We start from the raw sequence: 24,647 nt of genomic DNA, 5'->3' as shown, positions 1-24,647 counted from the left end.
AATAAAGGGAAAGAATACAAAAGAGAGAAATTTTAAAGATGTCACATGTCAGCAGGTTCCGTGATGCCCCCTGAGTCATAAAACCAGCAAGTTTTTATTAGCAATTTTCAAAAGGGAGGGAGTGTACGAATAGGGTGTGGGTCACAGAGAACACATGCTTCAAGGGTGACAAAAGATCACACGGCAGAAGGTCAGGGCAAAACTAGACTCACTAATGAATCTCCATGTCCCTCTGTGCATGCATTGTCAGGGTTCAAGAGCAGAAAACCGGTCTGACTAGAAATTGCGAGGCTGGAATTTCCTAATCCTAGCAAGCATTGGGGTGCTGCAGGAGATTAGGGTGTGTTTCATCCCTATCTACATCTGCATAAGGCAGACACCCCCAGAGCGGCCATTTCAGAGACCTCCTCTGGGAATGCATTCTTTTCCCAGGCTGTTAATTGTTAATATTCCTTACTGGGGAAAGAATTCAAGAGTACTTCTCTTACCTGTTTTCGGTAATAAGAGAAATATGGCTCTATCCTGCCCAGCCCACAGGCAGCCAGACTTTAAGGTTATCTCCCTTGTTCCCTGAAAATCACTGTCATCCTGTTCTTAAGGTGCCCAGATTTCATATTGTTCAAATACACATGCTCTACAAACAATTTGTGCAGTTAACACAATCATCACAGGGTCCTGAGGCGACATTCATCCTCAGTTTATGAAGATGATGGGATTAAGAGATTAAAGTAAAGACAGGCATAGGAAATCACAAGAGTATTAATTGGGGAAGTGATAAGTGCCTATGAAATCTTCACAATTTGTGTTCTTCTGCCATGGCTTCAGTCAGTCCCTTCACTGAGGTCCCTGACTTCCTGCAACATGTGGTTTTTAATTTGCATGTTTCTGATGACTAAAGATATTTAGTATGTTTTCATATGATCATAGTCACTCTTGTTTTTTTTCTATGAAATGGCTAAGTTTTTGTATGATGTTAAATTGTAAATAACTTCTATTCTGCTGTTGTTAGTTGAAATATTTTATGAATTTTCATTAAGTGGATTAAAAGTGTTGACTAAATCTTCCACATCCTTACCAAGTTTCTGTCTATCTTTTCTATTAATTACAGAAAGATGTATGTTAAAATCACCAAGTATAATTATGGACTTGTCTATTTTATTCTTTAGTTCTGTCTATTTTGAAGTTCCGTTTTATGGTGTAATTACATTTAAGATTTTACAGTTTCCTGATAAACTGAAACTTTTTTATTGAAAAAATATTCTAATAGTTTGGTGCTTAGAATTTTTTTCTTAAAGAATTTATATTTTTTAAAGATTTGAATATATTACTTTATGCTTGTTTGTGTCAGTGTTTTTTTAAAATCTCTTTTTCATCCTTTTTCTTTTAATCTATCTATGAGTTTATATTTGAAGGGTATCTTTTGTAAACAGCTATGTTTGATTCCTGCTTTTTCATCTAATCTGACAATCTCTGCCTTTTTTAATTGAAAAATTTTTAATTTTAGGTTCAGGAGTACATGTGAAGATCTGTTACACAGGCAAACTTAAGTAACCTGGGTTTGTTGTACAGATGATTTCATCACCCAGGTATTAAATCTAATACCCAATACTTATTTTTCTGCTCCTCTCCCTCCTCCTATCCTCCACCCTCAAGCAGACACCAGTGTCTGTTGTTACCCTTTTGGTTTTCATGAGTTCTCATCATTTAGCTTGCATTTACAAGTGAGAACATGTGGTATTTAATTTTCTGTTCCTCTGTTAGTTTGCTAAGGATAATAGCCTACATCTCCATTCATGTTCCTTCAAAAGACATGATATTGTTCTTCTTTATGGCTGCAGTATTCCATGGTATATATGTACCACATTTTCTTTATCCAATCCGTCATTGATGAGCATTTAGGTTGATTGTATGTCTCTGCTGTTGTGAATAGTGCTGCAATAAAAATTAACGTACATGTTTCTTTATGGTAGAATGATTTATATTCCTCCGGGTATATACCCAGTAATGTGACTGCTGGGTTGAATAGTAGTTCTGCTTTTAGCTCTTTGAGGAACTGCCATACTGCTTTACACAATGTTCCCTTTTTCTGCAACCTCACCAGTATCTGTTATTTTTAGACTTTTCAGTAATTAACATTCAGACTACTGTGTGATGATATTGCATTGTGGTTCTGCTTTGCATTTCTCTAATGATTGATGATATTGAGCTTTTTTTCATATACTTGTTGGCCATATATATGTCTTCTTTTGAAAAGTGTCTGTTTATAACCTTATACAACTTATTTTTAATGTAGTTATTGATAATGGTGGGCTTGATTCCATCTCCTCAATATATTTTTTTAATTTTGTCATGTGTTGTTTGTTTTTGTCTTTCTCTTGTCCTGAATTTTTGGTGTAAATTGGTTTTTTGTTGTTGTTGTTAATTATTTTTTCTCACTAATGTCATTAAACATCTTTATGTTTAATTTTTAATTGTTGTTCTAGTATTACAATATATATTTTCAAATTAACACTCACACCTGTGAATTAATATTACACACAATTTTCAATCTAAAAACACTTGCACCCTGGACACAAATATTTATATTTTTCCCATATGCCCATATACTCACTGTCTACTCCAAAATTCTTATCATATTACTACATCAGAATCATGCTTAGGTTTTAGTATCTTGTTATCTAAATCACTCCCAAATGTGTATGAGGTAGATCAAGTCCCACTCATTTGTAGCTTCTCAGGGAAGCCTCTTAACTCAGACCTATGAACTAATACCTCTGAATTCCCAAACTACAAGTGTGAAACAGGGACAAGATAACAGCAGGATTCACTCTCATTCAAAATAGAGAGGAACGAGAGCGCATAGCAGTTACTGGTCCACAACAACTCTGGAATTCAGTCACACATAAATCTCCAGATCTCAAGAAATGGGGAATAGTCCTTAAGTAGGGCCTAGTTTGGCTCCCTGAGTCCTTCTTTCTGCTTTAAGTCATGTTTCAAGCCATCTGTCAATCTCTTTTTTATCAAAGATATTTTATGTCTGTAGTTAGGAAGACTTATCAGTCTGTTTCGTGCCCTTAGATATTTTGTAAATTTTGGAGACAACTCCTTGCTCATTTGAAATGAATATTTGTCACGATTTGGGTTTCAGTTTGGTTAAATCCAAATTGCATTATTCAAAATGATTATATACTTACCAATTCTGCATGTGAGTTTATGTGTGTGTATGTTTGTGTGTGTATGTGTTTGTGTATGTGTGTGTATTCCAGCTATTACTTACATGGTTTGTTAAAATTTCTAGCTGTAATTGTAAATTATTCTATATTTTATTTTAGTTTTCTCAACCTATACAAATAGGTTGCTTATGTTACTAGGTACATATATGGTAGTGTATGTTTTATGCTAGGTACATAAATGTCACTTATGTTTTACTACACATGTTACAAATATGCCACATGGTAATTAACTTTTAGGATGATTACATTTTCCTGTTAAATTGGATTATTTATAATTATGAAGTAGCCCTCTTCATCTCCTCTAGTATTTCTATTCTTATAGTTTTTATATGGTATCAGCAACTTTCTTTTGGTTGAAATTTGAGCAGAACACTGTTTTTTATCCTTTTTCTAAGAAAGTTAAATGTTCCACAGATTTAAAGTATTTTTTTCTGAACAGCATATAGTTTTAGAGCCTCAATCCTGATGTTCTTTTAATTGTAATTGGAACATTATTGTACATATACTAAATGGAATTACTGATATACTTGGGTTTGATTGTGCCTTCTTACTACTAACTTTTTGTCTCTCTTTTTTAAACACCCTTTATCTTTTTCTTTTTCAATTAACTCGTGGGTTGTTTTTTTTTTTTTTTACTTTTTATTTTATTAGCTCATGATTATACATGTCTTTATTATGCATCCAGTGTTTATCTTAGACATTTTACTTGTGTCCTCAGTAAAAGTTACACTACTTTGCATTATCATTTGTGCTACTTCCTAAACAAAGAAAAATAGTATTTCCAATTTATCTCTTTTTTTAATCTCACCTTCTGTTAAATTATTGTCATGTTTTTCAAATTTACAGATACTCTTAACTTCACCATTGTATTATTTTTGGTTGACAAAGACAATAATTATTTTGGGTTACAGGGATTGCTATTTATTTCTTTTTGAGTTTTCATGCTTTCATTTGGAATAATTTTACCCAAATAGCCACTTTCATAATTTTCATATAATTCATATATGCTGATGTAAATTTCTCCACTTTTAAATGAAAGTACATTAAAACTTTTACCTTTACCTTTCTCGAGATTATTTTTACTGTATATAGATCAGTTTTAGAAAAATAATTTGCTAGTAATGTATCAAATATAAGTTTGCCAGCCTTTTTCTCTTCTCTTATAGAAATTTCAATTACAAACAAAAATTTGTGTCATTTCACATGTCTGAAGCTTATTAATATATTTTTATACATTTGCTTTATGTATCAACCTGAACAATTTATACTTATATGTTCCAATTCACTAATCTTTGTTTCATTGTATTCAATCTGCTGCTAATTTGTAAAAGTTTTTTTTTCTCTTTAGCATTTTCGTTTGATTCTTATAAATTCTACTTCTCTAGTTAAATTCATGTGATTTACCACATAAACATAAACAAAAACAAAACCACATGGTCATTGCAATAGATGAAGAAAAGGCTTTCAACAAACTTCAACACTCCATCATTTTAAAAGCCCTTAACACACTAGGCATTAAAGGACACGCCTCAATATAGTAAGAGCTGTGTACAACAAACTCACAGCCAACATTATACTTAAAGGGGAAAAGATGGAAGCACTTCCAGAGAAAACTGGAACAAGACAAGGATGCTCTTTTTCACCATTCTTATTCAACATAGTATTGGATGTTCTACCTAGAGCAATCAGGCAAGAGAAAGAAATAGAAGGCATCCAAATACAAAGAGAGGAAGTCAAACTATCCCGGTGTGCAGATGATATTACTGTATTCCTAGAAAATTCTGTATCTCTGTTCAAAAGCATCTTGATCTGATAAACAACTTCAGCAAATTCTCAGATTATAAAATCAATGTATAAAAATTAATAGCATTCCTATACACCAACAATATTCAAGCTCAAAGCCACACTAAAAAATGCCATCTGATTCACAATAGTCACAAAAAGAATAAAATACTCCAGAATATTGCTAACCAGGTAGGTGAAAAATCTTTAAAAATTACAATACACTGTTCAGTGAAATCAGAGATGACACAAACAAGTGGAAAAACATTCCATACTCATGAATAGGAAGAATAAATATTATTAAAATGGCCATATTTTCCAACATGGCATAAAAATGTAATGCTATTCCTATCAACCTACCAATGACATTCTTCTTCACAGAATTAGAAAAAATAAAAATAAAATTCATATAGAACCAAAAAAGAGTTCAAATAGACAAGGAAAATCTAACCACAAAGAACAAAGCTGAAGACATCACGTTCCTGACTTCAAACTATACTATTAGTTTGGTGAAAATGTAATTGCAGTTTTACCATTAAAATAATGGCAAAACCACAATTACTTTTAACGGCAAAAACCACAATTATGTTTGCACCAACCTAATACAAGGCCACAGTAACCAAAACAGCATGGTAAGCAAACAAAGACAGACACATAGGCCAATGGAACAGAATGGAGAACCCAGAAATAATGCCATACACTTATAACCATCTGATCTTCAACAAAGTTGACAAAAATAAGCAATGAGGAAAGGACTCCCTATTCAATAAATGGTACAGGGATAATAGGCTAGCCATATACAGAAGACTGAAACTGGACCCCTTCCTTAGAATCAACTGAAGATGGATTCAAGATTTAAGTGTAAAAGCTAAACCTCTAAAAACTCTGGAAGATAACCAAGTAAGCACCATTCTGTACATAGGCCATGGCAAAGATTTCATGATGAAGATGCCAAAAGCAATTGCAATGGAAACAAAAACAAAAAATTGACTAATGGGACCTAATTTAACTAAAGAGCTTCTGCACAGCAAAAGAAACTATCAATAAACAGACATCCTACAGAATGAAAAAAAAAATTTGTAAGAGATATACCCAACAATGGCTAATATCTAGAATCTGGAACTTAAATATATCCACAAACAAAACACAAATAACCCAATTATAAAGCAGGCAAAGGACATGAACAGACACTTCTCAGAAGAATATATACGGCCCTCCAACAAGCATATAAAAAGTGCTCAACATCACTAATAAAGAGAAATGCAAATCAAAATCACAATGAGATACCATGCCACATCAGTCAGAATGGCTATTACTAAAAAGTCAAAAAATGATAGATGGTGACAAGGTTGCAGAGAAAAGGAAACACTTATATACTGCTGATGAGAATGCAAATATGTTCAACCACTATGGAAAGCAGTTTGGTACTTCCTCAAAGATCTCAAAGCAGAATGGCCACTCGATTTGGTAATTCCATTATTGGATATATACCAAAAGGAAAATAAATTATTCTGTCATGAAAACGCACGTAAATGTACGTTCATCATAGCATTATTCACAGTAACAAACACATGGAATTAACCTAAATGCCCATCAATGGTGGACTGAATAAAGAAAGTGTGGTTCATGTACACCCTGGAATAACATGGAGCCATAAAAAGAATGAGACCATGTCCTTCGTAGTAACACGGATGGAACTGGAGGTCATTATCCTAAGTGAACACAGGAACAGAAAACAAAATACTGCATGTTCTCACTTAAAAAGTGGGAACTAAATACTGAGTACATATGAACACAAAGAAGGGAACAACAGAAAATGCGGCCTACTTGAGAGTAGAGATTCAGAGGAGTGTGAGGATCGAAAAACTACCGACTTGCATACTATGCTTATTACCTGGGTGACAATACAATCTGTGTGCCAAAACCCCGTGACATGCATTTTACCTATATAACAAACCTGCACATTTACTCTGGTACCTAAAATGTAATTTTAAAAAAGATTGTCCCTTTCTTTAAAACTCTTAGCCATAGTTGTTTGAATATGTTTTCTAATAATTTTTATTACTTATAAATCTTTTTCTATTGACTTTTATATAATTCTAATTATTTGTTTCTATGTTCTGTTTCCTGGTAAACATGGCAAATTATTTTGTCGTTAAATGTATGAGTTTGTATATGACAAATTGTAGTGACTCTGGATAAAGTAGTCTTCCATCAGAGAGGACGTATTTACTTATATTTATTTATTTATTTTTTGGCAGAAGACTGCAAGATAATAAAAAAGTACTTTGAGGCTATTAATAATTTTTCGTTTATTTCTAGGTCATCTCCAATTACCTCAGACATATCCGTTGAAAACTTGAAGTGTTTACTGGGCTGCTTCCTACTTGCAGTCTTTGAACTCAAATTGTTTTCTTCTCAGTACTGTAAGAATGTTGAGATCTACACTTGTTATTTTTAGTTAGCAGGTGTATTCTGCTTGCTTCCTCTGCTGTTGGTCCATTTATGTTTAGCATATTATTTACTATATGCCCCAAGGAGAAATTCCTGCAGAATGCCGGGATTGCTTCTTAATGTCCTTTTGTTCTTTGGGATTCTTTCATTTGAAATCATTTTTTGCCTCTATAGACCCAAACTCCCTTATATTTCACTTCTAAATTCAGTGAAACTGCATTAAATAATATACGCTTTTTTCTATTTAGTGCTTATTGCTCTCATGTGAATCAGCAAACACTCTCAGGAAAAAAAGGTGCAGAGAAGTTTGGCTTGCATCAGTGAGCATTTATCTCCAAGATATTTGTCCTTCAAGTCTTGACTGCCTTAGAATACTCTTGGTGTTTTCAAAACTGTTTTGTATTTTTTCCAACTCATAGACGGTATTTGTGGGGAGATTAGTCTGAAACCCAGTGATTGAGTTTATATGCAGAGTACTGCATGGACAATACACCAGAGGGAAACAAACTTTCAATACATTTTTATATATTAAATAAATAATAAATGTATTTTCAAAAATTAAAAACCAAAGCAAAAATACAGAAAAGTTTCTGAACTATATTTCAATATATTGTATTGCTACAAAATATATATATTTCTTAATACATACCTTTATTTCTTATGAGTGTTAACCTTGTCTAAACTTATGCTGTATAACTAGTTAAAAAGAGAGAAAAGAGAATATACCTAGGTACTCCCAGATTCCAAGGAGCTTACAAACAGTTTCCACAAATGTCAATTCAGTACCTGATTTATATTCTTCTAAATTGTTCTTTAATAAATGACAACTACTGAGATAATTATGTCTCTGTAGTACATTTACACTCTTCCAAACAAACTTGGCATAAGACAATCATATAATATTCAAAGGGTCTTTAACTAAATCTATAGAAAATTCTATCCTCAAATAAACTTTCTGAGGTATCCATGATAGTACATGTGTGAGTGTGTGTGTGTGTGAGACAGAGACAGACTGGTTGTAAATTATTTCTAATGGATGGAATTAGGAAGGTATGGATTTGCATTTCTATACATTTCTTCAATTTTTTATCATTGAAATATGTCAAAAATGCACTAGATGAACAAAGGAATGACAGAAGCTAATGGTGGGTATATAGATTTTAAACATGCTATTTTCTTGTCCCTGAACTCACAGAATATTTTGGATGCAGTATGGGAGGAAATCACTTCTTTTCTGATATTAGATGCAATAGTTATGGAAATTCTCTCCCAGGGTAGCGTCTTTCTCATTCAGCACCAAATTACCATTATTATAACAACTGTGTCAGCTAGCCACAGTTCTTCTTAAAGCAAATGGAAGTTATATAATGTTTCACTCACTGTCATGAGAGATAAAGTATAACCTCATAATAATTCTGGATTTTTGCATTAAAAACAATTGCATAACAGTGTCCCATTTATGGATGAAGATTGTATTAAAATGTAACAAGAAGTAATAAGCTTTAAATTTTCAGATTGTAATGAATGTGAACTAAAAACAATGACATACCATTAGAAAATACATTTAAATAACATGGAAAGGCAAATCATGATACATATTTTTAAAATACAGAAAATAATTTTTACACAAACATGGTGAGATAAATTAAAATTAAAAATAAACTTACATAATTACATAAACCTACATAACAGATAATTTGTGCTTACCAATATTATTCAGAATACTAGGTAAGTTGGACAGATATGTTATTATACTACCTTGCAAGAAATGTACCCATAGTCATCATCTCCCTTAATGTTCACAATAAAAAAGAAACTCAGAGTAATACAATTTTCTAAATCTTAAATATACTCTATACCCAATTAAAAATCTAATACAATAGTTGGAAGAGAAAATGTTACATGCTGATGTTTATGTCTAATGAATGGAAAAGTCTATTATTGATTTGCAAGATCTCTTAAATATTAAGTACTTCAACTTTCTGCTTTTTATATATGTTGCAAAAAGTTTTGATTTCTAATGTAATTTCACTTTTTACATTCCTTGATAAGGGTTTTTACTATTTGTTTGTCTGCTTTTAAGGGAACAAATACCAAGTGTTTATCTTGCAATATGGCAAAACAAATACCCTGATCAACAACCTTGCTTAGAGCTTTGTAAATATAGGGATGAGTTTGCAACAATACAAGAATTCATAGATGACAAAAACGAAGTGAAAGTGAGAATCAACAGAGGCAGAAGAGCCCTGCACTCACTACCACTCTTGCTGAAAGACAAAGCTCAGTATCTGTCCTCAACATTCCAACAGAATACTCCAACAAATGCTGGATCACAAAGGACTATCGCTTTTAACAATAAACCAGGAATAAATTAATGTTTTCCAGAAGATAGCAGAGAAAAACACCTGTCTAAAAACTTGATACTAAATTTATAAGAAGGGCATTTTCCTATAAGATCTGTTTGTTCTATGAAATCATAGTAGATCAAATTGTATATGAGTACTTTGATGAAGATATATTCCCTACAATACATTCTGCCAATCTTTGATTATACAGATTTTATCTTGTTTTCTTAGAAACCCACTCTCCGGAGACTTTGAAATATTTACATTTGCATTTTCCAGCATAATTTTGGTTTCCTTTTTACATTTAGGTTTTTTAATCCATTAGTATACATATTTACGTTAGGCATGAGAAGGAGGTAGAGCTTTATTTTTTCCACAATTAATATTTTTTCCTATATCATTTTTTTCCTTCAGATGACATTAAAATTATGTCTAATGGATTTTATCTATTTTTTGTTTATTTTATTCATAGATATGTTTTCTACTTGTGGCTAATATTTTATTTTATATTTCTAAGCTAGATATTAGGGGTTTAGAGCAAAACATTTCTTGTTTTGATTTTGTAACCTGACACAATAAAGGATGCTACTTTTACCTCTGATGTAGCTTTTTACATTTTTTTGGTTTGCATACTTGTTTTTTCGGAGGGTATACTGAAAGACTCTGTGTATACTTACGTATTTATTTTTTTCTGATACGGAGTTTTGCTGTTGTTGCCGGGCTGGAGTGCAATGGCGCGATCTCGGCTCACTGCAAAATCCGCCTACCGGATTCAAGCGATTTTCCTGCCTCAGCCTCCTGAGTAGCTGGGATTACAGGCATGCGCCACCATACCTGGCTAATTTTGTATTTTTAGTAGAGAGGGGGTTTCACCACGTTGGTCAGGCTCGTCTGGAACTCCGTGACCTCGTGATCCACCCGTCTCAGCTTCCTAAGCTGCTGGGATTACATGTCTAAGCCGCGGCACGCGGCCCTATACTTTTTTTAAAAAAGATTTTAATGCTAGGGGCATTGTTTTACTCCATTCTCAGACTGCTATAAAGATACAATCCAAGACTGGGTAATTTATAAAGGAAAAAGATTTAACTGACTCACAGTTCCACATGGCTGAGGAGGCCTCGGGAAACTTCAATCATGGCGGAAGGGGACGCAGGCCCCCCCTTAGGCAGTAGGACAGCGTGTGTGTGTGTGTGTGTGTGTGTGTGTGTGTGTGTGTGTGCGCGCGCGCGTGAAGGAGGAACCGTCAAATACTTATAAAACCATCAGATCTCGTGAGAACTCACTCACTATCATAAGAACAGCATGGGGGAAACCGCCCCCACGATTTAGTCACTTCCCACCAGGTTTCTTCCTCTACACCTGGGGATTACCATTCAAAATGAAATTTGGGTGGGTATTGATCATGAAACGGAGGTAAGACTAACAGATCATATTCTTAAATGTATTATTATACGATTTGAATAAAATAGCTTACATAAGGCTATTGGCATATAACAGTAGACTGTAATTTGAAACGTGTTTTGTGGTGGTGAATGCAGACTAGAAACGATGTTAATTTTTTTATTTTATTTATTTTATTTAATTTTTTTTTTTTTTTTTTTTTTTTTTTTTTTTTGAGGCAGAGTCTCACTATGTCACTGGCCTGCAGATGCAGCATAGCTTATTGCAGCCTCAACCTTCTGGGATCAGGCAATTGATCCTCCTGCCTCAACCTTCCGTGTAGCTGGAACCGCAGGAATGCACTACTAGGCCCGGTTAGTTTTTTGCAGATATGGTATCTGACTTTATTTGCTATGCTGGTCTCAAAATCCAGGGCTCAAGCTATTCTCCCACCTCGGCTTCACACAGTGTTGGGATTACACGTGTGAGCCACTGCACTGCGACAAATGTTAAATTTCAAAAAAGAAAGATTACAACGATGAGAAAAGACTTAATTCAGGTCAGGTTCGGAGGGTATTTTCTTACTTCAAATAACAGGCTCAGGGTAGATTCTTCCAGTCACTGTGGCACTTAGTGCACTCCTTTATAAACATCTTTTCTTGTCTACGTGATTTCCTTTCAGTTTAGGAAATGACAAGCTATATCCTTGTGTACTGTAAAGGAAACAATATTGTTGAAAGAATAATTATATCAGTATTAAATATTAGTATTAAAAATATTTGTTAAGAATTATATTATTTAACATATTTTATTATCAACAATAATGCACTCTAAAATGGCATTAAAATAGCTACCAGCAACATATCTTGACCTTATTTATATTAATGGTCTTTCTTTCAGTAAAATTATACCTATAGCAATGAGAAATGATTTCTTGGCATTCTTGTAGTAACTTATATGTATCACAGTTTAAAATATCAGCAGTAACATACTTTCCTATTAATAACAGCATGCCTAATTTATTCTGAAATGATTGACATCGGTAATCAACACAAATAAAAGTTGTTTCTTTTTTAAATGTCCCTGACTGTTTGGTTGCCGGGAAGTTTAGAAGAACACCATCATCTGTTACTATTATAAATATGTGAAAACAACAAAAATACATCTGATGTAGAAGAAAAAAATTACATTTTCAATCAGTGTCTTGTGAAACGAATTTGAAGTTCTGTCAGATAATGTAAGTCAATGAAAGCTATATGTAATATCCTGTGTATAGCACCTGTTTCTCTGAGAGTTTGCCTTTTTTACATTTTCAAGAAATTGGAAGAAAATAAATAACAATTTGGAGAAAAAAGTAACTTGTTTAATTTTTCATTTTAAATATCCCCAAAATAAAATTTTAAAATAACCAAAAATAAGCAATATTATTAGCTTAGGTGGCATAACTTAGGCTCAACCTATGTAGTTTATTCTTGTAACTCAATGCCTTTCAAATTGTCTGGCAATTAAGATATTACAACCATGGAGGATATGAATAAAAATGGAAGATACACATTTGAAGAGATAACATCATTTCCAACATGTTTATTTTAATTAAAACAATAAAAGTCACTTTTTGGCTTTTATATATCAATGAAAATTTTTCCACAATTAAAAGACTGATGAACAAATGTAGATATTTTATCTACCTTATTGAATTCCCAAATCAATAATCGTTTTTATGTATAACTGGATGTGTTTAAATTTTATTTTGTAATATGGTACCCATAAAAACTGAGGTTTCATATTCAATCTGAAACTATTAACTAAATCCAAGGATATTTAATGGCAAATCTACTGTTGTTTTTTAATCACGTTTTCTAAGAAATGGTAAAAACTGTCTTCCAAAATGGCTATGCTATTTTTCATTCCCTTCAGCAATGAATGAGAGTTCCTGTTGCTCCAAATCCTTCTCCAGCATTTACTATTTTCAGAGTTTTGGATTTTGGTAATTCTCATAATTGTTCTTTTTAATTTACAAATCCTTAATGACATTATGAAGTGGAGCATGTTTTCATACTCTTATTTGCCACATACCATTTTTGGTAAGGTTTTCATTTATGTCTTTTGCCCATTTTTAATTCAATTTGCTCCTTTTCTTATTGTTGAGGGGAATTGGGTTGATCTTTTTCTTATTATTTATTTTCCTGTAGTTGAGTTTCAAAGGTTTAAAATGTCAGTTCTTTCCAAAATGAGCCATAGTTTCAATTAAATCTCAATTAAAACCCAGCAAATTATTTTATGTACATTGACAAACTGACTCAAAATTTATATGGGAAGGGAAAAACACAGAGTAGCCAACATAAAATTAAAAGAGAGGAATAAAGTCACAGTGTTACATGATCCTTGAGGTGTAGTTTTTCTGGCCAGAAACCTCTGAAGCCAGGGGCACCTTTGCCTGCATTTTGCCTTGGATCTGCTGGGCTTGTTTTGCCTACTCAGCCTGTCAAGCTATGCTCAGTTCACCCTAGAGGCCTGGGTCTCACACCTGCCAAGGGAGAGCCAAGCATGGAACAACGAGGGGTGTGTGAGTGAGTCAGACATGCCAGCTTCTGCAGGTGCGTGGGCAGCTACAGGTGCCAGCATAGGCACTAGCTCTCTGTGAAGCTGCAGCCAGACCAGGCATACTGGAAGCAGCTTCCGTGGCTGGCACAGGGGAACATGGTGGCACACAGAAACCTGTAGATGCAAGGGAATACAGGGTCCCAAAGAGGGAGTCACAGCCCTGACCTGGGGACCTCCTAGGTCTGTGCTTCTTGAAGGGCCTCAGCTCTTCTCCCCTTCTCTTTGCCTGAAACATGGCAAGCAACGGACATGTTTCAGCACTGTTTGTATTACAGCTCTTTTAGCCCTGCCATTCAACAGGTCCCAAATTCTTATTCTGTGATCAGGAAGAATGAGATATGCAGAGAAGTGAAGGGTGAGCAAGACAAAGAGATTTATTGAGAGATAGAACAGCTCAGTCTCCTGAAGGGAGCAGCTCCTTTCAGCAGCCAGGGTATCCCTATGAAGAGTGTTCAGCTCCTAGACGTGAGGAAATCCTGGAGTGGGAGGATCCTCTCTGCAGGCAGGTTGCCCCCATTGTCTCTGCAGCTGTCAGCAAAGAGGAGACCCTGGAGTGGGTAGCTCCTCTCTGCAGCTGGTCATCCCAACATTTATGCAGCTCTGGCTGAGTCTGGGGATTTTATGGGCCTCAGATGGGAGGAAGAGCACACCAGTTGGTCCATGGGCAGGCCCAGAAAAGGCACCACAAGTTCCCACTCAGGTCCATGGGAGTAGCAGCCCAGACACCAGCCTTAAGGCCCTCTCTGGCCTGAAGGTGAGGCCTCACCAGGGACCTGCTCCCTTCTCCCCAGGCACTTGTCTGCCTCCCACTTCCTTTCATGGAGCCCAGACTGTAGGTGCCAAGTGGTACCAGCAGGCCAGTGCTGAACTTCCCTTAGTCCCCCCTCAGTTTCCCGCCTATGCTCATTGATACCCAAAATCGGAGGGGAATGAGGTGGGAGGGGGCTGGTATTTCAGCACTGCCCCAAGTGTGTGCATGCCTGAACAGGATGTAACAGCACCTGGGCTTGGCCCTGACTTTGCTCTAAAATTGGAGTGGGCACCAACAACAGGGAGAAGCCAGGCCATAGGAGCAGACACTTCTGAGCCTGTGAAGGCAAAGGGACCTTCCTGGGCACCCAAGAGTGCAGGGATGCCTGGGTCTGCAGCTGCCGGTTTGGGTGGCTATAGCTACACCCAGGAGGGTGGGCCTCCCCCTCCCCCTCCCCCTCTCCCACCCATTCTCTGGAGGGGGAAGCCTGGGTGCGCAGCTGTGGTTTGGGCAGTTGCAGCTGTGTCAGGGAGGGTGGGGCTCCCACCTGCACCTGGACCCCCAAGGGCACAGAGATGCCTTGGTCCACAGCTGGGCTTGGACAGCTGCAGTGGCACCCAAGAAGCTCCCACTCCAACTCAGAAGAGGTGAGACTCCCACTTGTCCCTGACTCCTGCTGACTCCATGGAGCATGCAGCCCCAGCCATGCCTCCCTGTTGCAGCTGGCATGATGGCAGTAGGCTGTTCCAGGCAGCCTGCTGTTGCCATCAAAAGGACTGATTACCCTACTTTAAGACTTACTATAGAGCTGCAGTAATCAAGAGGGTGTGGTATTGTCAAAAAAAAAAATATTCAGGCCTTTGAAACAGAATAGACAGCCCAAGAATGCATCCACAAAAATATATTTAGCTAAACCTTGACAAAGAAGCAAAGAAAAACAGACAATGAAGCAAAGATTGTCCTTTCAAAAAATGGTACTGGAACAACAGGGCATCCACATGAAAAACAAAAATGCATATATACACAGACCTTACATCCTTCACAAAGATTAATTCAAAATATGTTATTAGACCTAAAGATAAAATGCAGAACTATAAATCTCCTATAGGATAACAGAGAAGAAAGCAGATATGACTTTTTAGGTACAACACTATTGGCATGATCTATGAAAGAAAGAACTGATGTGTAAACATTAATATTAAAAACTTCTCTGGGAAAGGCACTGTCAAGAGAATGAGAAGATAAACTACAGACTGGGAGAAAATATTTGGAAAAGATATACATGATAAAGGACTGTTATCCAAAATATACAAACAATTTTAATGTTTTAAATATACTTTTAAAATAAATTTTCAACTCCTCCTTATTTAGGCAATTATTTTCTGTGTTTGTGTTTTGGGAGTTTTGGTTAGACATATAATAGTCAAACATTATGGTGTAAAACTATGGTACTGTGATCCATTCCATTAAACAATATTTTAAAAAATAATAGACAAATTTCAAAATATTAAATAGTTGTATACTGATCATATATTATATATGATTTATGTATAATTATGCATAATCACACATTTCACATTTATAAAATATCTTCTACATTCATCTTTCAAAGTATGCTAAATGTATGATGATACATAGTAACATAAAATATAATTTAGAGTTCGTAAATAGAAAACATAAAAAATATGTATATTATATACATAATATACTTTTTAAATAATTTACTATGGAATACAAAAAGGAATATGTCATAAGTATAAGAACAGTGTAAATTGTACAAATGTAAAAAATATAAATATTATATAAAATTAAAAGTATTATATAAAATAAATATATAGCATCAGTATAGTATATTGTATCAAATAACAATTTAACAATAAAATATAATTAATAGCATATCATTATATAAAATATCTAACAAATATTTCATGGTGGAATAACATAGCCCAAATCTAATAGATGTGTAGGATCTCGAGAAGCCACTTGACTCAGTCTTCATTCAGTATCTGACACTGAGTTTCTGTTGGGGTAATAAAGGGGATGTTATTCATTCTTGCTGGGTTGTTTCTCTCTGTCTGCCCTAGAAACATCCTCTTTATTTTTCCAGAGATTACTTAAAAAATATTTCTCTTTGTTGAAATTTCTAGCACCTAAACCACTGTTAAAGGATTCTTTCTATGTAGCATCATAGCAATTGCACAAAATAGTAAATGTCACTTTAGCATTTAACATTTTAATATTATAGTAGTAAAATCATCTGTGAATTTCTCTAATAAACTAGACTGCATTGAACATAAGATTAAGGGCTTCCTCCCTTTTATAGCCCCAACAATAGGACAGTGCTTGGCTTTTAAAAAGCGCTGAGTAAAATTTTCTTAAGGAATTAATGTAATAATGTTTGTATACGGTAGCTGTAAATAATGGATTATTGTGTTGCCTGTCAAGTCATTCCATTATACTTTTTTTTCTATCTATAACCCAGTACCATTCATTCCTGAGTACTCCCTCTCTCCTATTTAAAGCACATAATGTGAGCTTAATAAATAATTATCAACTAAGATTCTTGACTTTAAGTCACAATGCAGAATATGCTTGCTCTATGAGCACAATAGCCCACTAGAGTAAGTTCTTATCCATAGATGATGTCAGGATGCAGTCTGTTCCCCAAGGGTGGGAAAGCTTGGAAAAAAAGTTATTTGGTTGCAGAAAACTAAGAATAATATTTGTAAAAAGAAAAGAGATGAAATTTAAAAACAGAAATGTGAAAAAATAAAGTTAGGTTGTAATGGTACAATTATTCAGGTCACAAAGCACCTCTATTTTAAAAAGAAAACTTACTTATCACAGTTAGAAAGCATACATTTCAACCAAGTAATAAAAAAAGCTAAGACAAATATCTTCTATGGCATAAATTTCCCAATATTTATCCCACATTTGACGGTAGATATGGTTTCAGCAGGGTGCCATAAGTACTTGAATTAATATTAAAAAACCAACATCGTTTTTAAATTATTGATGTGCATGTTCATGGTATTTTCTTGCTCAAATTTAATAGCCCTGTCTTCAGCTCCATATCAAAAGATTACTTCTTTGACTACACCTTAGACTCATCCTCACCCAAACATCTTTACTACAACATATTAAACTTTCATCTTCCAAGTAAGATTCTTGTTCTCTGAATCTCTCATTCCCTTCTTACCATTGTTTCTTGATTCACGGTGGCCTAGCATTAATTTCACCCTCTCTCTTCTATTAGTCTCTTAGCTCTGTATTATTTTCCAACAAGATATAAGAATTTATTACTTCAATTCTTTTGACCAAACTTTCAACACTCTTGCTTTTCAGATAACCTGTCAAGCAAAGGCATAACCCTGAATTTCTCCACTAATATACCCAAGTTATTCACCAGACAGTATAAAACCACCTTTTTTACACCTAATTTGTGGCAACGTAAATTCATCTTCTTCTTCATTTCCTGGGTGCTACAGAAATTTCCTAATTAGGAAGCTGTGTTAGCTTCATTACCCATTCCCCACTTCAGCACATTTGGAGATGTGCACTTTTCTTAAATCTGCTCTAGTATCTTCTGCCTCTCACTCTCAGATTTTCTAATGGGATACATTGTGAGATTATTAACGTTAAAAAATACATATTTAAAGTAATAAAAACTGGGAATAAAATCTTCAAGTATTCCTTAGGTCTGTTTTGTACATTTGTTATGACTATTGTCAGTATTTACTGCACTTAATATTTCACTTCATTTTGATAAAGAAACAATAATAAATTTGGACAATGGTGATGAAGGATATACTTCATAAAGTTTAACACTTCACAATATGTTATGTGAAGTAACTATGAGAAATGGATCATGGCATTTTTATAATGACCAATCGTGTGTTGACCTAATTGTATTCAAGCTACGTAAATTTTTTCTTCTTTTTTTTGATGCTTACACTAAAGTAACTTTTTTTTTTTTTTTTCCCCCAGAGTCTCACTCTGTCGCTCAGGCTAGAGTACAGCGGCACAATCTTAGCTCACTGCAACCTCCGCCTCCCAGGTTCCAGCAATTCTCCTGCCTCAGCCTCCCAAGCAGCTGAGATCACAGGCGTGCACCACCACATCCAGCTAATTTTTGTATTTTTTAGTAGAGATAGGGTTTCACTATATTGACCAGGCTCGTCTCGAACTCTTGACCTTGTGATCCACCTGCCTTGGCCTCCCAAAGTACTGGGATTACAGGCATGAGCCACCATGCCCGGCCCAAAGTTACCTCATTTTTTTGAGAAATTGAATATGACTATTTTATGTCTGTAGAGGACTCAGACTATGTGACACTTAAGTACATTTACTATTTAAAACATATATTGACTTGATTCTAAAATCACAGAAATTCATAAGGCTCTAAAAAACATGCAATAGCTTAACTTGCAAAATATGTACAGCTGTTTCATAACAAATAGGGAAAGAAATTCATACATGAGGGGTTAAGTTTGAATTTCTTATGAAATACTGAAACCTTTCTAGCCAGAAATGCTGTTGTTTTGCAAATGCTGACAGTTAGTAGAAATTCATGGGGATGGTTTTGATGTGTAAGCATTTTGAAACTGTAGTACAACCATGGTGATTCATTGTGCTATATATCAAACATTTTGATTTTTCAATCTCATAGGGAAGTAAAAAGATTTATAAAGCCCTATAAAATGTTTTGAATGTTCTACAGGCACAAAGTAGTATTATTCAACTTCACCAGAAATAGTACAGAGTGGACATTGAATTGAAACTGAAACTTTGAAAAAATCATATTCCCTGGTTGCTTCCTTTGTTTGGGAAAATTGTTTAACATGTTTTGTGCTTACCTTTCTAATCAATAAAATAAGAATAGAGCAATGCTATCTGGAGTTTTTCACTATCTTATAGAAGTGTTATGTAAAATGTAGAGGCTTATTTGAGCTTTAGGAAACTCAGAGATTTGTTTTCTGTCCCTAATGCTAAATATTTGAAAATCTAGTGAGCTGAAAATATTCAAAATCCAATAATATACTCAATGCACAAACAGCAACATTTGTTTTCTTTTAATATCCTCTAAGTTGCTCCCATTTGTTACATAGAGAGTTGTGAGACTTTCTTAAACATTTTCAATCTCAAATAGTAAAATTACCAAAAGGACTGTGAAAGTTACCACATTATCTGTGGAAAAAGAAAGCTTTTTATGTTAGCTGTAAGATTCTACTTTTTCTTTTCCTGATTTGTTAGTGGAACTGGATTATCAGAATTCAAAGCATCGTTAAGTGCCACAAGGATAACCATAACAGGAAATTATTCTGATATTAATTCTGAAGTGAAAAGACTAAGTGATTGAGAAAAGAGAGGAAGGAGAGCAAGCTAGTTACTGCTGTATAACAAATCATCCCCAAAATCAATGACTTAAAGCAGCAACCATCCTTCTCACAGGTCTGCAGATCAGTAGGCATAAGCAGATACAGGCTGTGTTTGGCTAGGCTCCGCTGGTCTTGGCTACAACATGTAGCTGAGGAAGTAGTCTAAATTATGTGTCTTTATGCTTATTTGTTCAGTGAGCCCGCTGAGGCATATTCTTGTTATGACAACAATAGGGCATAAGATAGCAAGTTGACACATAACAATGTTTTCTAAGTCCTAGCTTCAGAACTGGTAAGATCTTAACTTCTGCCCACATACGTCAAATTAAGCATTATGACTGAAGGCAAAGTCAAGTAATATTTATGGAGAAACACAAGAATTCTTGTGTGGAAAATTTATGGCTAGATATGAGAATTTTGGATGGAAGATAAAGAGGCAACATTAATAATTCAGTTGTTCACAGGCTTGCTCCAAACATGAGAATAAGAGCAATACCAAACACATTATCATTTATTATTATTTGACATGGAGTCTCACTCTGTCACCCAGGCTGGAGTGCAGTGGCTTGATCTTGACTCCCTGCAACATCTGCCTCCCAGATTCAAGTGATTCTCCAGACTCAGCCTCCCCAGTGGTTGAGATTACAGCTCAGCCTCCCCAGTAGCTGGGACTATAGGCATGCACCACAACTCCTGGCTAATTTTGGTATTTTTAGTAGAGACAGGGTTTCGCTATGTTGTCCAGAGTGGTCACGAACTCCTGTCCTCAGGTGATCAGCCTCTCTTGCCCTCCTAAGGTGCTGGGATTACAGGCATGAGCCATTGTGCCTGGCCAAAACACGTGATTATTATTACTATTGCTATAACTATTATAATTGCTGATTATTATTTCCTTTACTGATAAACAAGTGGCAGGAAGCACATACATAATAGTAATACTGGAAGACTAACATAAAATTTAGATACTAGATTTTGTTCCCTACTCTGATTATCACATCAAAGATTCGTTCAAAAGGAAATTAAAAAAAAAAAAACACATTTAATTGAACAATACTTGAGAGGTGTCAAGGTTGACCCTTATCCTAGATTTTGACCACACCATGAATGGATGCCTCTCTTCCAAGGACCTCTAAATCAGGCTTAGGGGAAATCCTAGCAGCTGTTCCCTGAAAAATGCCCCTTTCCAGGAAGAAGTGGCCAGGAAGATCAACATACAATCTCCGCAACAGCAGTTAGGGTCTCCACTCCCGAGGGGGGACTAAAAGGAGTTAGTTAGCTTGTCTTAGGTAGATAGCAAAGAAAGGGTCCCCAGGGAGCCCCTGGCCCTTGGATCAGTGCCTCATCCCCATATAACATAAAAAAGCAGCCTGGGGAAAAAATCAAGCTTCAGGCACCAATAAGAGAACTACCACAGGTTGTTCTTCCTAGACACATGCCCTTGGTTGTACAGATAGAAAAAACTCCGGCCCATTTGGATAAAAACTTGCACAAACGTCCAGCTCACTCAGATAAAGAGACAAGGCCTAGCATAGACATGCCTTTGTTCTTTGTATAGCGACCAGGTTCCCCCCAAAAAGTTTTTTCTTTTCTTGTGGGCATGGGCATGGTAAGCTCCAGTGGGTTCTGGCAGGCACTCTACTTTCCTTTATTTGGATTGTTAAGTCCGGCTTCTATGAATCATCCTTTCAGCCCCGATTGGTCCTGGGTCAAGGTCACATGCGGAGCTTTTACTTAAGTTTCTGATTCGTCCTGGGCCAGGCTAAGGAGCATCTATGAATCATCATTTCAGCTCCTGATTGATCCCAGGTCAAGCTTTCTGTTTGGTCCTGGGCCAGGATCCTGGGCCAAGCTGAGTCACACATTCTTTAAGACAGCCTTCAGTCTAAGTACATTCCTTCCCTTCCCAGTTCATAAAAACCCTGGACCCCAGCATCATAGGGGGCACCTTTCTTGGGCCCCCTTTTCTGCCGGCAGAGAGCTTTCTTCTTTCACTTATTAAACTTTTGCGCTAACCTCACCTTTCTGTCTCTACTCCCTAATTTTCTTGGAGGTAGGACAAAGAATGCTGGGCATTATCTCAGACAAGAGACTGTTACATATTGGTGGATTGCTGAGACTACAACAATAGGGCTTGAATGATCTTTGGTAAATAAGAATATTTTTCAGTTTGATTAAAACAGGCATGTCTTCAAAGTTTTCAGTATTAGGTATAATACTGATGTATCCTATTTTCTGCTTCAGTTTAATGATAAAATAAGCCTACATTATATTTTTACTACAAAATTTGTCAACAAGAAAAATGAAATGATGTCCAGTGGTTAAATATCTTTTCTTTACAAGTAATCAAGGCATAATTGTTAAAAATAAGTGAGTTAGACACTAGTAACATACAATTTCCATGAAAAGTATGTGCTTTCTATACCAGAAAGATTTAACATATTTATAATCAATAATGAAAAACTGAGGCTGAGGAAAATATGTACAAACAAGAATTTAATTATTAGCTCTAGCCAAAGAACAAACAGATAAACACAGGAAGGTAGTAATATAATTTTGCCTCTTTTACAGTTTCTTATTATAGTGATACTAAAGATATTAGAGACTATTCATAAACATGTTCTGTGCCACATTACCAAATTGTACTATGGGAGAGCATATGCTTCTTACAAGTGTGAGAGAGAGAGAGATATATATGTGTATATATATATATGTGATATATATATGATATATATGTGATATATATATGATATATATGTGATATATATATTTGCAAATCTACAGATTATGGATGCAACAGACAGTTCGTGGTTTCTGCCAAGTGTTCACTGAAAATGAAACTCATTAAGGTTTAAGAATTTTAAGAAATATATGTAACTAAAATTAGTAGAAATAATAAGGACAACAACTCTATATGAAACTATACAAGAAAGATAAGATGTTCTTTGGTTAAAAAAAAAAAAAGCTATAAAGTATGAGGATATTTTGTTTTGTTAAGAGAAAAAGAAATTTCTCTCCTACAGTAGAATAAATGTTTTTTTTCCAAAATGAGAAGAGAAAAAAATATGACACAACTGACTTGATTAGAAAGTTGTAGGCTTGTGGAAGAGAAATCTCATGAAAGAAATTTTATGTGTGTAAGATGGTAACATCTAACATTAGAAAACAATTATTTAGGCCGGGCGCGGTGGCTCAAGCCTGTAATCCCAGTACTTTGGGAGGCCGAGGCGGGTGGATCACGAAGTCAGGAGATCGAGACCATCCTGGCTAACATAGTGAAACCCCGTCTCTACTAAAAATACAAAAAACTAGCCGGGCGTGGTGGCGGGCGCCTGTAGTCCCAGCTACTCGGAGGCTGAGGCAGGAGAATGGCGTAAACCTGGGAGGCGGAGCTTGCAGTGAGCCGAGATCGGGCCACTGCACTCCAGCCTGGGTGACACAGCGAGACTCCGTCTCAAAAAAAAAAAAAAAAAAAAAAAAAGAAAACAATTATTTATATTTTTTTTTCTAAAAAATGAGCCTCATTAATAAAAGTACACTGATGCAAAAGTAGAACTTGGTTCTCTCCATTCAAACAACAGGGCTTTTATAAAGTACTGGTCTGCTCTTAGTAGGAAAATGTGAAAAGTCTTTATTTACCCTTTGGGTAAATGGTCTAGGAAACAAAGATGCTCTGTTTTATTAATTTAATATTCTAGGCTTCGTGTTTTCCTTGTTGGGTTTTAATCTATTTTAAAAACCTGAGCACTCTTGATGAAAGAGTTAAGGTTTTCTACAACTGTGTAACTTTCTGTATTTACCTTTGAAGTCTTTTAATTATCAATTTGCTTAAATGAATGACTATTGTTCACAGTGCCCTGTGATCCTATTTTGATGAAGTGTTTTAAACCTTTGATATTTTTGACAAGCTTCCCAAATCAAATTCTAAATTAAGTCTTTTTCTTTCTTTTCTTTTCTTTTTTTTTTTTTTTTTTGAGACAGTCTTGCTCTATTGGCCTGGCTGGAGTGCAGTGGTGCAATCTTGGCTCACTGCAAGCTCCGCCTCCTGGGTTCACTCCATTCTCCTGCCTCAGCCTCCCAAGTAGCTGGGACTGCAGGCACATGCCACCATATTCGACTAATTTTTGTATTTTTAGAAGAGTAGGGTTTCACTGTGTTAACCAGAATGGTCTCGATCTCCTGACCTCGTGATCCACCCATCTTGGCCTCCCAAAGTGCTGGGATTGCAGGCATGAGCCACTGTGCCTGGTCAAGTATTTTTCTTTACCTCAAATTAGCTTTGGAATTTTCCTGATGGGTCCTTGGAACATTTCAAAAGGATATCTCACTATGTAGAAAGAGAGATTTACATATTATAGAAAATTATTGTAAATTCATAATTTTAAACCTTCTTTAAGTTATATTTTATGGACGTGTTATTCATGTGTGTTTTACACATTGTATAAATAGGAATCTAGCAGTTCTTGTATATTAGTCATAATTCTAGTTACTATCTTAAAATACTGTATACAACAGAAAAAACTGAAATTCCTTTTCAATTGTGTTATCACAACTTTAACCGTTTTAAGTCCTATTAACAGACAGTTAATTCTTTACTCTGGTACTTTCCAGAGCAACAATAAACCTAACATGTTTTGTCTTCATGAAGATTCTTGGAAAGGACTCACAAATACAGGTTTCTGATAACTTTAGAATTACACCCTTGGACCGGGTAAGAATTCTC

The 24,647-nt window shown here is 35.3% G+C and overlaps 1 long non-coding RNA gene across 1 annotated transcript; it reads left to right on the top strand.

Moving 5' to 3' along the window:
• The first annotated feature begins 11,092 nt into the window (after nt 1-11,092).
• On the top strand, nt 11,093-19,423 carry LOC139363172 (uncharacterized). Its single transcript, XR_011623114.1, has 3 exons — nt 11,093-11,227; nt 12,306-12,431; nt 18,537-19,423. It is a non-coding gene; the product is annotated as an uncharacterized lncRNA (long non-coding RNA).
• Nucleotides 19,424-24,647: the final 5,224 nt, after the last annotated feature.

Source organism: Macaca nemestrina, chromosome 5 (genome assembly GCF_043159975.1).
Source record: "Macaca nemestrina isolate mMacNem1 chromosome 5, mMacNem.hap1, whole genome shotgun sequence".
Lineage (NCBI taxonomy): Eukaryota > Metazoa > Chordata > Mammalia > Primates > Cercopithecidae > Macaca > Macaca nemestrina.
This window is presented reverse-complemented; position numbering and strand designations above follow the sequence as displayed.